Source organism: Scyliorhinus canicula, chromosome 1 (genome assembly GCF_902713615.1).
Source record: "Scyliorhinus canicula chromosome 1, sScyCan1.1, whole genome shotgun sequence".
NCBI classification, from domain to species: domain Eukaryota; kingdom Metazoa; phylum Chordata; class Chondrichthyes; order Carcharhiniformes; family Scyliorhinidae; genus Scyliorhinus; species Scyliorhinus canicula.
Window position 1 is genome coordinate 35,558,663 of NC_052146.1, and position 15,058 is coordinate 35,573,720.

The 15,058-nt window shown below is 44.1% G+C and overlaps 1 protein-coding gene across 1 annotated transcript in view; it reads left to right on the plus strand.

Annotated features, from left to right (window-relative positions):
* The window catches only part of LOC119956294 (rhomboid domain-containing protein 3-like), a 53,551-nt gene that overhangs the window by 893 nt on the left and 37,600 nt on the right, over window positions 1-15,058 (plus strand).

Here is a 15,058-nt window from a genome sequence, read left to right on the forward strand (position 1 = left end):
TACCAAGAAACTTTCCCCTTGGCAGAGGGAAGTCAATAACGGGGGGAGGGGACGGACATAGATTTAGGGTAAGGGGCAGGAGATTCAGTGGGGATTTGAAGAAAAGCTTTTCCAACCAGAGATTGGAGGGAATCTATAACTCACTTCCTGAAAGAGTGGTGGAAAATAGGATTAGAATAGATAAGTGCTTGATGGCCGGCGCAGACACGATGGGCCTTTCTGTGTTGTAAAACTATGAGTCTTGACTAGCATAACTCCCATATCCTCCCCATGCTGATCTAACTCAACATGTACTCGCAGACCTACAGTAGTTGGACTTCAGTCAAATTTCCTGTGTTAATAGTTCAGGTTGTGGCAGAAAGATGGAAATCGCTAACATTTATAAGTCTAAAGATGTTTGTGTCTGTGATACTCTTGCAGAACAACCAGAAACTAATCCTCAATTCTGCTGCAAGACCGTAGCCTGAAATGTTTCCACAGGGTGCCTGGCCTGCTGAGTATTTCTTGTTTTAATTTCCGATTTCCAGAAGTGGTAGTATTTTGCTTTGGCAAAAGCTAATCTCATTGCCCTGTTTCCCCTTTAAAGAATGCCTCACTACAGTTTTGATGTCACGAAGAAGTTGGCAAACAATTACTTCGGGCAGTGTCATAATTTAAGTGCCAGTGGCTGAGTGACAGCGCTCTGACCTCCAAGTAAGGTAGTTCTAATTTCAAACTCCATGGCAGGTTTTGAGTGCCGTGTGCATCAAGTGATGCATTGAAATAAAATTTTATGAAATGTTAATTTTTGAGTCAGACTCTTCAACTGCAGTTAAAAATGGTGAAAAAAGGAGGGTCTCCCCCCCCCCCCCCCCCCCCGCTGTGTAGTGACAAACATTTATTCTTAAACCAACAACAAAAGAAAATACCTAGTAATTCCCATACCAGCCTCCCCGAACAGGCGCCGGAATGTGGCGACTAGGGACTTTTCACAGTAACTTCATTAAAGCCTGCTTGTGACAATAAGCAAGTATTATTATCTGCAATGGGATCATGGTGTACAAATTGATACATGTGCTTATATTACAAAGAAGCATAGAAAATTCCTGCTCCACCATTCAACATAATATTGGCTGATCGTCTACCCATACCTTTGTGGCTACAAATTGTTTCTATTTTTAAAAAATATATATTCGTGACATGGCCTCTGAAGCCTTTTGTTTTGAAAATATTTTATTAAGCCATATAGAATTTTCACAACAGTTTTCAAGAGAAACAATCAACAAAGCAATTGGGGCAGCATGGTAGCATTGTGGATAGCACAATCGCTTCACAGCTCCAGAGTCCCAGGTTCGATTCCGACTTGGGTCACTGTCTGTGTGGAGTCTGCACATCCTCCCCGTGTGTGCGTGGGTTTCCTCCGGGTGCTCCGGTTTCCTCCCACAGTCCAAAGATGTGCAGGTTAGGTGGATTGGCCATGATAAATTGCCCTTAGTGTGTCCAAAATTGCCCTTCGTGTTGGGTGGGGTTACCGGGTTATGGGGATAGGGTGGAGGTGTTAACCTTGGGTAGGGTGCGCTTTCCAGGAGCCGGTGCAGACTCGATGGGCCGAATGGCCTCCTTCTGCACTGTAAATTCTATGATCTTCTATGAAAACAAATAATACCCACCCAACCAACAACCAAACTCAGCCAATGTGGCTAACATTCACAGTTCCCCAGTCCCCCTTCCCCGCTAAGTGTTTCTCACCTCAACCATCCCCCCCATGCCTCTCTCTTTCCCTTTACCTGCCCCCCCCCTTTTTATATCAGCTGACAGCTTAATTTTCCCCAAAGAAGTCGATAAACGGCTGCCTCCGGGCGAACCCTAACATCGATCCCCTCAGGATGAACTTGATCTTCTCCAGTCTGGGAAACCTGGCCATGTCACTTACCCAATCCCTTGATTATAGGGGTTCCGAGTCCCTCCGTCTCTGGGCTACCAGCGAGGTAAAGGCCAGAACATCAGCCTCTCTCGCCCCTGGACTCCTGGGTCTTCCGACACACCACAAATCGGCACCTCTGGACTTGGAACCACCTGTACCTACAATACTGTGGACATGACATCGGCAAATTCTTGCCAAAATCCCATAAGCTTCGGACATGCCCAAAACATGTGGACCTGATTTGCGGGCCCTCTTGCGCACCGCCCACATCTATTCTCCACCCCGTCAAAGAGCCTGCTCATACGGGCCACAGTTATATGCGCCCTGTGGACCACCTTGAATTGTATCAGGCCAAGCCTGGCACACGACGAGGACACGTTAACCCTACTAAGGGCATGCTCCCACAATCCCGCCTCTAATTCCTTGCCCAATTCTACCTCCCATATTTGCTTCACCTCCCCTATCGGGGTTCCCTCCCATTCTATGAGTTCTTTATAAATTTCCGAGACCTTCCCTACTCCCGCTTTTGATATTACCCTATTCTGTATCCCCTGGGATCCCCTGGGATGGAAAGGTCGAGACCTGCCTCTGAACCCATCCCCCCCCCCCCCCCCCCCCCCCCCCCCCCCCCCCCGGCAGCTCAAACACCTCTTCCTAATCCTCCGAGCACAAAAAGCTGCAGTCAATAAACAGGTCCCCTAACCGCTCGATCCCCGCTCGTTGCCACCTCCGAAACCCCCCATCCAGCCCCCCCGGTGCAAACTATGGGTGCCATACCGACGCCCCCTCCTCTCCCATGTGCTTCCGCCGCTGTCCCCACACCCTCAAGGCCGCCACTACCACCGGGCTTGTGGAGTACCGAGACGGCGAGAATGGCAGAGATGCCGTTACCAGTTCCCCTAAACTTGCACCCCTAGTAGGTAGTCGGCATATAGCGAGACGCTGTGCTCCACCCCCCCCCCCCCCCCCCCCACACAATCCCTTGCCAGTCCTTTGACACCACTCTCAACGCCATCGCCAGGGGCTCTATGGCCAAGGCAAACAGCAGTGTGGAGAGTGGACATCCCTGCCTCGCCCACCAGTGCAGCCTAAAATAATCCAAGCTCATTCGGTTTGTCCGCACACTCACCTCCGGTGCCTGGTACAGCAACCGGACCCAGTCCACGAAACCCTACCGCAATCCAAACCGCCCCACGACCTCCCACAAATACTTCCATTCCACCCGATCAAAGGCCTTCTCCACATCCATAGAACATATAGTGCGTAAGGAGGCCATTCGGCCCATCGAGTCTGCACTGACCCACTTAAGCCCTCACTTCCACCCTACGCCGTAACCCAATAACCTCTCCTAACCTTTTTGGTCACTAAGGGCAATTTATTATTGCCAATCCATCCAACCTGAATGTCTTTGGTCTGTGGGAGGAAACCAGAGCACCCGGAGGAAACCCACACAGACACTGGGAGAACGTGCAGACTGCGCGCAGACAGTGACCCAGTGGGGAATCGAACCTGGGACCCTGATGCTGTGAAGCCACAGTGCTAACCACTTGTGCTACCGTGCTGCCCATGGCGACCACCATCTCCCTTCAATTGGAGGGCATCATGATCACGTTTAGAAGCCTTCTGATGTTCACCGTGTTGGTCGTTCTAAGTTAGTGTGTTTAACACTCCTCCAATAGAGGCAGTGTGCTTAACACTCGTTTGGCTCTGTTTCTTATTTCTATGCTCTGGAGTCGCCAGGTGCCGTAAGAGACACCGTCACAAGTGCTAAGGTCAAGTTCAAGTCAATAAAGTCATACACCGATTAGTAAGTCCAAAACAATTAGAGTTTATTATAACAATTATAATAAATACTCATGCACACGCTAAAAGACTAATACTTATCTAAGTAGGAACAAGCAAGGTCAGGGAACAAGGCCTTTGTTCCTTTCTGGTCTGCAACTTCTGTTCGCTAATAGTCGGCAAGAGTACAAGCAATGCCTGGGTCACGTAGCGATCGTTGTTTTGGCACTTACTTATAGATGGCTGCTGCTCAACGGCGGGTGATGAAAGACAGGCGTCTGGAGGCTGGAGTCGGAGGCCGGAGTCGGGATGCAACAGGCAGAACCATGTGCGGGACCTTTTTATAGGTCCTCAGAGGTTCGTGCCCCTTGGGGCGGGCTCTCTCACCTGCTGGGGATCGAGTGGGTCTTTCCCAATCAATATGATTCGAACCCCCCTATCCTAGGGTCGTTCCTTAATGGCTGGGGCGGTTCTTAGAGCTTATTGTCCTGGTTTCGTTGGCGCCATTCTGGCTGGGTAGCTATAGAAAAGTATCAATCGATACTTAAATGTATCTATTGTATCTGGGACTGTCCCGGTATCACCTCATTGGTATGCAGATCGTTTTCCCATTAACATCGCTGCCTGGACTCTGCAGCTGTGGGGAAACCGGTTTTTACGAGTGTCTCACTGTTGAAAGCTTCTGCAAGCTGTTTGTCCTGGACTATGTCCGTTTTTCCCTGCAGTCTTTGCAGTTCTCCATTTTGTATACTGGTGTCCATTTTAGATGGCTACAACCGTTAAATGCCTCCCCTTCACAAACCCCGTCTGGTCCTCCCCGATCACCCCTGGCACACAATCCTCTATTCTCAAAGCCAAGATCTTGGCCAGCACCTTGGCATCTACATTTAGATGGGAGATTGGCCTGTGTGACCCGCAATGGTCCGGGTCCTTATCCCGCTTCAGGGTGAGAGAGATTGAGTCCTGTGACATCGTTGGAGGCAGTACCCCTTGCTCCCTAGCAACATTAAATGTCCTTAACAGCAAGGGCCCCTGCACTCTTGAAAACGTTTTATAAAACTCCACTGGCTACCTATCCGGCCCCGGGGCCTTGCCCGATTGCATCGCCTCCAGCCTCTCCACCACTTCAAACAGCTCGGGGTGCCTATGCTCTTGACTCCGCCAGCTCTTCCTCCACCTTCGGAAACTCCAATCCCTCCAAAAACCGCCTCATCACCCCCACCGGGTTCAAAATCTTATTCCCCCCTCTGTCCTTCACTTTCCCAATCTCCCTCACTGCCTCCCATTTCCTTAGCTGGTGTGCTAACATCCTACTGGCCTTCTCCCCATATTCATACAACGCCCCTCTCATATTTCTCAACTACTCCACTGCCTCCCCTGTGGATAGCAACCCAACTCCATCAGCAGATTCTGCCGCTCCTTCAACAACCCCGCCTCCGGGGTCTCCGAGTACCTCCTGTCCACCTGGACTGGAGAATCTCCCTCACTTAATCTATCCTCCGCCCGCTCCGCCTTCTCCCTGTGTGCCCATATCGAGATAAATTCTTCTCTCACCACTGCCTTAAGCGCCTTCCATACCGTAGCTGCTGAGACCTCGCCCGTATCATTTATCTCCACATACCTCGGAATGGCCTCCCTCACCCACACACACACACCTCCTCCTCCGCTAATAGTCCTACATCTAACCTCCAGTGTTTCCTCTGTTGATCTCTCATCAACCCCATCTCTGCAGCTATTGAGGCAAGCTCCTCCTCGTGCTCTACCACTGCCTCCTTCTGGATCGCCTGGCCCTAGGTCTCTAACCTCATTTCCATGTGGTCAATCCCCGCATTTATCGGTCAGGTCCTTCCAAGTTCTCCTTCCCCTGCTCGGCAAACGTATCGTGGAGGAAGCTCACTAACTGATCTGTCGACCACTGGGCCGGCTAGCTCGGATTCTAACCCTCCGCCATCTTCCCCTGTGTCGCAGGCACCACACCAACCTTCGACTGTTATACCCTACTTTTGCGACCACTTCTGGCCCACAAATCCACACGACTGTGGAATGCTCTCTTCTTCCACCCCTCCTGCACCTTTTACAAACACTCAGCTCCGCCGTTAGCAGGGGAAAAGTCCACCAAGAACGGGAGCCACCAAATTGAAGTTTCTCCTTAGCTCAGTCCTGAATGGCCTACCCCATTTCTTGAAAGTGACCCCTTGTTCTGTACCCCCAGTTAGGGAAACAGCATCCCTGCATCCAGTCTGTCCAACCCTGTCAGAATTTTATACATTTCAATGTGATAGCCTCTCATTCTTCTAACATCCATAATCCAGTGAAATCAGGCCCAGTCAACTCAATCTCTCCTCATAGACAATCATATCATTCTCAAAATTAGTATGGTGAACCTTCACTGCGCTCCCTCTTTGAAAAGTATGTCCTTTCTCAGATGAGGAGATCAAAATGGGACACATAGTCCAGGTGTGGTCTCACTAATGCCCTGTACAGATGCAATAAGACACCCTTGCTCCTGTGCAATGAATTCCAGCATACCATTTGCCATCCTAACCACTTGCTGTATCTGCATGCTTGCTTTCAGTGACTGGTGTACAAGGACATCTAGGTTCCTTTGTAGGTCAATATTTCCCAATCTGTCACCGTTTACATAATATTCTGCCATTCTGTTTTTTCATCCAATATCATGTATTACATTTACCGCGTTCTACTGCATATCTGCCATATATTTGGCCACTCACTCAAATTGTCTAAATCACCCGAACCCTCTTAACATTCTTGTCACCACTCATGTTCCCACCAAGCTTTGTGTCATTAGCAAACTTGGAAATATTACATTTGGTTCCCTCATCCAAATCATTGATTTATATTGTGAATAGCTAGGGCCCAAGCACTGATCCCCATGGGACTTCACGAGTCACCACCTGACACTTAGAAAAATACCCATTTATTGCTGCTCTCTTTGTTTCCTGTCTGCTAACCCATTCTGAATCTATGCCAATATATTACTCCATTCCCATGCGCTCTAATTTTATACCGTAACGTCTTTATGGGCCTTTATAAAAAGCTTTCTGAAAACCCAAATACCCTTTTTCATCCTTGCACCTTCAAAAAAATTGTGTTATGCCTGTCAAACATGATTTGCCTTTCATAAATCCATGTTAACTTTCTAAGTGTCCTGTTACACACTAGCATTGTCTCTACTACTGATGTTAGGCTAACATATCTGTAATTCCCTGCTTTCTTCCTCCTTTTTTAATTAGTTGCGTTACATTTTCCACCCTCCAATCTGCCAGGACTGCTCCAGAATCAACAGAACTTTGGAAGTTGACAATCAACACATCCACCTTTTCCATGGCCATCTCCTTCAGTATTCTGGGATGTAGATTATCAGGCCCTGGGGATACATCGGCTTTTCAGTTCCATTTATTTCTCCAGCACTAGTATTCTAGAAATACTAATTTCCTTCAATTGCTAGTTATTTGTGTCTCCTTCCATGAAAACAGAACTAAAGTCCTTGTTTTATTGCATTGCCATTTTCTTGTTTTCTATTATAAATTTTCCAGTTTCAGACTGTAAGTGACCTACATTTGTCTTCACTAATTGTTTTCTTTTATATACTTATAGAAGCTTTTACGGTTTGCTTTTATGTTTCTCCGCAAGTTTACTCTCATACTCTATATTTATTCCCATTTTAAAAATATTTTGAATACCCAATTCATTTTTTTCCAATTAAGGGGTAATTTAGTGTGGCCAATCCACCTACCCTGCACATCTTTGGGTTGTGAGGGCGAAACCCACGCAAACACATGGAGAATGTGCAAATTCCACACGGAGAGTGATACAGAGCCGGGATCAAACCTGGGACCCCAGTGCTGTGAGGCAGCAATGCTAACCACTGTGCCACTGTGCCGCCCTATTTTCCCCTCTTAATCAATCTCTTTGTCCTCTTGCTGAATACTGAACTTTTTCCATTCTTCAGGCTTGCTACTTTTTCTAGCAACTTTATATGACTCTTCTTTGGATCTAATACTATCCTAAGTTTCTTTTGCAAACCATGGTTGGGCTACTTTTTTGTGTGCCAGAAATGTATGTATTGTATACCCGTTACAATGCATACATTTGTTCCTTAAATATTAGCCATGACAGTCATGCCTTTTAATGAATTTCCCCAATCTATCTTTGACAACAAATGCCTCATACTTGGTAGTTTCCTTTGTTTAGATTTAGGAGACTAAGTTCAGATCGGATTTCTTCACTTTCCATCCAAATGAACAAAGAACAATGCATCACAGGAACAGGCCCATCCGCCCTCCAAGCCTGTACATGTCATGATATAACCCTTGGCCAAAACCCTCCACACTTCGTAGTGCCGTATCCCTATACCAATCCTATCCATGTATTTGTCAAGATGCCTTTTGAACGCTGTTAATGTATCTGCTTCCACAACCTCCCCTGGCAATGCGTTCCAGGCATCCTCTGTGCAAAACATCTGCCTCGTACATCTCCTCTAAACTTGACTTGCCAGTTTTTATACTCAATGCCCCGTCCAATGAAGGCAAGCATTCTGTATGCTTTCTTGACTACCTTGTCCACTTGTGTTGCCACTTTCAAAGATCTGGGGACCTGAATGCCTAGATCTCTCTGACTTTCTATATTCATAAGAGTTTTGCCATTTATGGTATATTTCCCCTCTATATTAGACCTACCAAACTGTATTACCTCACATTTGTCTGAATTAAACTCCATTCGCCATTTCTCTGCCCAAGTCTCCAACTTATCGATGTCCTGCTGTATCTTCTGACAATCCTCAACGCTATATGCCACTCCACCAACCTTGGTGTCATCCACGAACTTACTAATCAGACTTGCTACATTTTCCTCCAAATCGTTTACGGGTACTACAAACAACAGAGGCCCCAGCACAGATCCCTGTGGAACACCACTAGTCACAACCTTCCATTCAGAAAAACACCCTTCTACTGCTACCCTTTGCCTTCTGTGACCGAGCCAGCTCTGTATCCATCTTGCCACCTCACCTGATCACATGTGACTTCACCTTTTGCATCAGTCTGCCATGAGGCACTTTGTCATAGGCTTTACTGAAGTCCATGTAAACCACATCCACCGCCCTCCCCTCATCAATCACCTTTGTCACCTCCTCAAAAAACTCGATCAAGAAGATTTCTATTATGTTATGGTGACTGTTCCCTAAAGGGCCCCACACGACGATATTATTAATTAACCCCATTGAGGATACCATGTTCCCTTGTTGGTTCTTATAGAATCCCCACAGCGCAGAAGGAGGCCATTTGGCCCATCAAGTCTGCACCAATCCTCCGAAAGAGCACCCTACCCAGGGCCACTCCCCTGCCCTATCCCCATAACCACACCTAATCGTTGGACACTAAAGGGCAATTTAGTATGGTCAATCCACCTAATCTGTACATCTTTCGACCTTGGGTTGAAACCGGAGCACCTGGAGGAAACCCATGCATACACAGTGTGAATGTGCAAACACCACACACAGTTACCCAAGATCGGAATTGAACACTGGTCCCTGGCACTGTGAGGCAGCAGTGCTAACCACTCTGCTATCATGCCAGTAACATACTGGTCTAAAATAACACCTCTTACACTCAGGAATTCATCCGCAAAGGTAGAAATTGCAACGGCTTTGATCACAATCTTTCAATGCTCATTGGATGCAAGAGTGCTTCTGGAAGATTGTTAATGTGATACCACTATTCAAGAAAGAGGGAGAGATCTTCCAGAAAATACAGGCAGGCCAGTCAACCAAACATTGGTGGTGGCGAGGTTATTGGAAACCATCATCTATTTGCAAAGTCATGGGTTAATCAAAGAGAGGGGGTCAGGGGATCAGCACAATGGCACAGTAGTTGGCACTGCTGCCTCATGGCGCCGAGGTCCCAGGTTTGATCCCGGCTCTGGGTCACTGTCTGTGTGGAGTTTGCACATTCTCCCCGTGTCTGTGTGGGTTTCGCCCCCACAACCCAAAGATGTGCAGGCTAGGTGGATTGGCCATGGTAAATTGCCCCTTAATTGGAAAAAATGAACTGCGTACTCTAACTTTATTTAAAAAAAAGAGAGAGTAGGGCTTGTGGCACAGTGGTAGTGTCTCTACCTCTGGACTAGAAGCTCTGGGTTCAAGTCCAGCGCAAGACTTGTTGGCCACAGAGGGAGCATTCATAACGTTGATAATCAGTTCAAGAATCCTTGTACCACTTCCCACTATTCCTCAGATGGAAAATAAAAGTGTGTGAGTGTGAAGATAGCATAGATTTGCGAAATGGAATACTTGTCTGAGTAACATGATTGAATTCCATGAGGTAATAAGATAAGGTTTTTATTTCAGTTTGTTCATGGGATGTGAATGGCACTGTCAAGGCCAGCATTTGCAGTGTTAATGTAGGCCTACTTGTGACAATAATAAAGATTATTATTATTTGTTGGCTTTTGAGAAAGTGTTTGAGGTCATAGGTATGGAAGGTGCTGTTGAAGAATCCTTAGCGAGTTCCTGCAATACATCTTGTAGATCGTACACACAATGTGGCCCCATGCACCAGTGTGGAGGGATTGAATGTTTAAGCTAGTGGATGGGGTGCCAATCAAGTGGCCTGCTTTGCCCTGGATGGGAGTGAGCTTGTTGAGTCTTATTGAAGATAAACTCATCCAGGCAAGTGTAGAGTATTCCACCACACTGCCAACTTGTGTCTTGTAGTTGGAGAGGCTTGGGGAGTCAGCTAAGTTACTTGCTGCAGAATACCCATCATCTGACCAGCTTTTGTCGCCACAGCATGATCAGGTTGTGCTGTAGATGTATACAGATACCTCACATTAGGCTTAATAAGATGGAAGACCATGGAATTAAGGGGGAAGTTGGGGTACGGATACAAATTAGCTCAGTAGCGGGAAGCAAATGGATAGATCCATTACTCTTTGCAAATGTTATAAAGAACCTGGACCCGAACACAGGAAGCAGCATTGTTAAGTTTGCAGACAACATCAAGCTTGGCAAATAGATCATAATGATCGCTGAATACTTCAGCATTGCCGACAGGATTATGAAATGGAAAGAAGTTTGACAGAGGGAGTTCAATACAGAGAAGTGTGAAGTGATGCACTTTGGGAGCACAAGTATAGAAAGGCAGTATATTATAAATAACATGCTTTTCAAAAGTGTAAATAAGCAATGAGACCTTGGTGTCCATGTACAGAAATTCTTAAAGATAGCAAGGCAAATTGACACGGTTGTTTAAAAGAAACATGCAGGTTACATGGGTTTATAAGTCGACAAATAGCATATAAAAAGCAAGAAGATTATGCTAGAACTTTAGTGATTTAGTTAGGCCGCTGCAATATCTGGACGCCACATTTCAGGAAAATGGAAATGCCTTGGAAAGAATGTAGGGAGCTATACCAGGGGTGAGGGACTTTCAGTTATCAGAAGTTAGAAAAAATAGGACTATTCTGCTTGAACAGAGAATGTCAAGTTAATGAAAAGTTTTGATTGGAAAAAAAAAAATTCCCTCGTGCAAGTGGGTCAAAAATAATTAAAGTAATTGGAAAACTATTTTGAGGGAAGATGTGGAATTTTTCTTCACAGAGTTGTTGGTATTTGGAAAGCTGTACCCGAAAAGGCTGTGGAAGCTGATTCCGTAAATATATTTATGTAAATTGTGGTTAATGTAAAAATCAATACATATTATATTTCATATTTGTGGCAGTAATGTTCTTAAAATACATGCAGTGTGCCAACTGAAGCTGTAATGAAAGCCGAAAAAAGCAAGGTAATGATTCATTCCAACTATTTTACTTGGTTACAGATAAAGGGCTAATGAAATTGTGTTTTGATTGCTGGCGATTCCCTGGAGTGTAAATAATTTATGACAGAGTGGTGTTTAGTCCTAACTAAGCAGGTCATGAAACCTAGTGGGATACAGATGATGTAATTAATGGGATGAGCCAGGTTTGTCTGTAGTTTTGCAATCTGCTAGGAATATTTTAAGTTGAACAGCAATTTGCTATAGTATTTGAGTTTGACAAGACATAACTATACTAGATCTGCTCTCAAAAGGAATTTTGTCTAAATGTCTCTTCACAGCTAAGCAAGTAACCTGTGTGTTAACTTTATAAGTGGCATTTGAACTGTATTGGGTTGGTAAATTGGAATTAGTGGCAGGTGTAGATAGTAAGTTCAAGCTTTTCTTTTTATTTAAGAACTGTTGAACTGATAATTGTAAAGCTATTTCTTTGATGTAAATGTGGCACATTTTGTGTTTAAATTAAAGTTTGTTTTAACATAAAAGATACTTATTGGTCAGAATCATCACTTCTTGGGTGAAGTATCCTTTCCTCAGTTTTACAAATTAAACAAATTGTTTGGGATTCTTGACTGGTATCCTAACAAATGTTGGGGTCTGTTCCGATGCCCTGACAGGGTGCATGAAGATAATGCACTTACAATATTATGGACAAAAAGCATGGGGGAGGAAACATGACTACTCTTTCAAGGACAACTCAAATTACCTCTCCTGTGCTGCAGGCTTCTATGGTTATAGTGACTATACTTCAAAAATAATAAATCGGCTACAAAGACCTTTTGCGACATCCTGAAGATGTGAATGGTCTAAAGTTGTAAATTCTTTCACTGTCAGTGTAGATAAATGCAGCAGCAAATTTATCATAGCAAAGTTCCACAGACCGTAAATCAATAACCAGACACCTTTTAGTGATGCTTATTGATAGGGGAATGTTGGCAAGGAGAACTACCTCCTGCTTGATTCATGGAATGGAATCTTTTGCTTCATTTTGAATGGGCAGATGACTTTAACATATGACAATGCAACGGTTTCTAAATTCTGCATTGAAGTGTCAAGCCTAGCTTACATGCTCATGCCTATGTACTATAGAGAGCATCATATGTCATTTAAAATACCAATCTGGTGTTTGTAATTTGGGGGAAAGGGAGCAAATTTCTGGAGCTTTGATTTTTGTGGAGGTCTGAGTGCAAAGATCTTTGCCAAATGGTTATTAGGAGAGAAAATAAAGAATTGTACATTGTCAATTGGAACATTAAGGAATCAGGTCATGTCTTGGTCATGAAAGAAATCCAATTCCATTGAATTTTCACCTTTGCTCACCCCTCCCATCCACCCTCCACAGCATTTCCCTCTGATGTACCATTTAATGGCAAAGCTTTCTACCATCCTGTGCTGATCCAAATTCTTCCTGATTATTTCTGCCTTGCTACCCACCCAAAGAACTTCAATTAATCTTGCACCACCTTCCCTTGTTTCCCTGGTTTCTCTCAGGTTTCTCTCATAAGGTCCATGGTAAATGCTACATACTGTGAGGTATACAATACTATTATAGGTCTGATTTTCTGACTCATTGTGAGCAATACCTTTGGGAACTTAAAACAGAAAATACTGGGCAATCTCAACAGGCCTGACAAAGACTCTTTGACAAAGAGTCATCCAAACTTGAAACATTAGCTTCCTTCTCTCCACAGATGCTGTCAGACCTGCTGCGATTGTCCAGTATTTTCTGTTTTTGTTTCAGATTACAGCATCCGCAGTAATTTACTTTTGCCGTTGGGAAATTCACTGGTATTAAATAAAGTGTGTTACATCTTTTGTGCTAAGAATGGTATTTTAAGATCACTGCTAATTATATTTGTTGAATATGATGAAGTAAAATCATCAAATCTTAGGAATGCTCTGCAAAGATGTGTCTTGAAGCTAGATTGGACTTTACACCACAGTCTATAAAAGGACAGTCTAGTTCTGTTTCCCCTTTTTCTCTCATCATTACCTTGTCATTTTTAAATTCAGAAAAATATGTAATCACTCTGCTTAATTGCAATTTAATATTTTTTAAATAAGTGTAATTCATACTTTCTCTCACTGCTGTCATGAGAATGTCACTTTAAGTAATGTTTGGCTGCTCATGTTACTGCAGTGATGTCAGAGTGTGGGTGGAGCTGAGCTCTGGCTCTGCTTTTTAGTTTCACTTTGAAAAAACCTTGGGTGTATGTATATTTTTTGGTTTCATTTCAGTGTTGGAGCTGAAGCCAGACAAAGCAGGTGTACTGTTGTTCTCTCTGCCATGAAAAGGCTATCTCTTGATCATTTCAGAATTCAGAATTATAAATGGAGACGGTCACACACAGTATCTTATGGACAGAGATAAAAAGCAGACTGTTAGATTTGGCAAAAACATTGCAGTTAACATTACCTGACAAAATTCAAAAATATGAGGTAATTATGGCGGTGGCTAAGCATTTAAAGTTGCCTGAGATACAGTTTGACTCATTGGAATTTGGCAAAAATTCAGTTACAAATTAAACAAATGGAACATGAGAAAGAATTAAAGCAGCTTGAATATGAAAGAGATAGAGAGGAAAAAGAAAAGGAGAGATAAGAAAGGAGAAAAGAAAGAATAGCTGTAGCAGAACAAAAAGAACGGGAGATACAGATCAGGGAAAAATATAGAGAGAGTTTGAACTTCAGAAAGCGGCCATCAAACATGACAGTCAATTAAAATTGGCAGACGTAAAGGGAAACGTACAATTGAATGATAGTGATGAGGATAGTGAGAAAGAACGTCATCGTCGAAGGCTTGGTGGGGATCTATTTAAATATGTCCAAGCATTGCCAAGGTTTGACGAGAAGGAGGTGGAGGCCTTTTTCATTTCATTTGAGAAGGTAGCTAAACAAATGAAATGGCCACAGGATATGTGGGTATTACTGATTCAAACAAAGCTGGTAGGTAGGGCTTGTGAAGTGTTTGCATCACTACCGGAGGAGGTATCTGGGGCGTATGAAGAGGTGAAAAAATCCATCTTAGGTGCATATGAACTAGTGCCTAAAGCCTACAGACATAGGTTCAGAAATTTAAGGAAGGAATTTGGTCAAACATACATGAGTTTGAAAGGCTCAAACAGAGTAATTTTGATAGGTGGACAAGGGCTTTGAAAATAGACCAAACGTATGAAGCTCTCAGAGAAATTCTGGTTTTGGAGGAGTTTAAAAATTCAATTCCTGATGTAGTGAGAACTCATGTGGAAGAACAGAGGGTTAAAACTGCGAAATTAGCAGCAGAAATGGCAGATAATTATGAATTAGTTCATAAATCAAAGCTTGGTTTCCGACATCAGTTTCAGCCTGTGAGCGATAGAAACTGGGGACATGAGAAATACTCAAGTGGTAAAGGTAAAGGTGATTTGATGGGAGATAATAAGGAGAATGTACCTCAGACTAAAAAATAAATCCAGGAGGGTGGAAAAGAAATGAAAAGTTTTCACTGTAATAAACTAGGCCATGTAAAGTCACAGTGTTGGTGGTTGAAGAAAAGCAC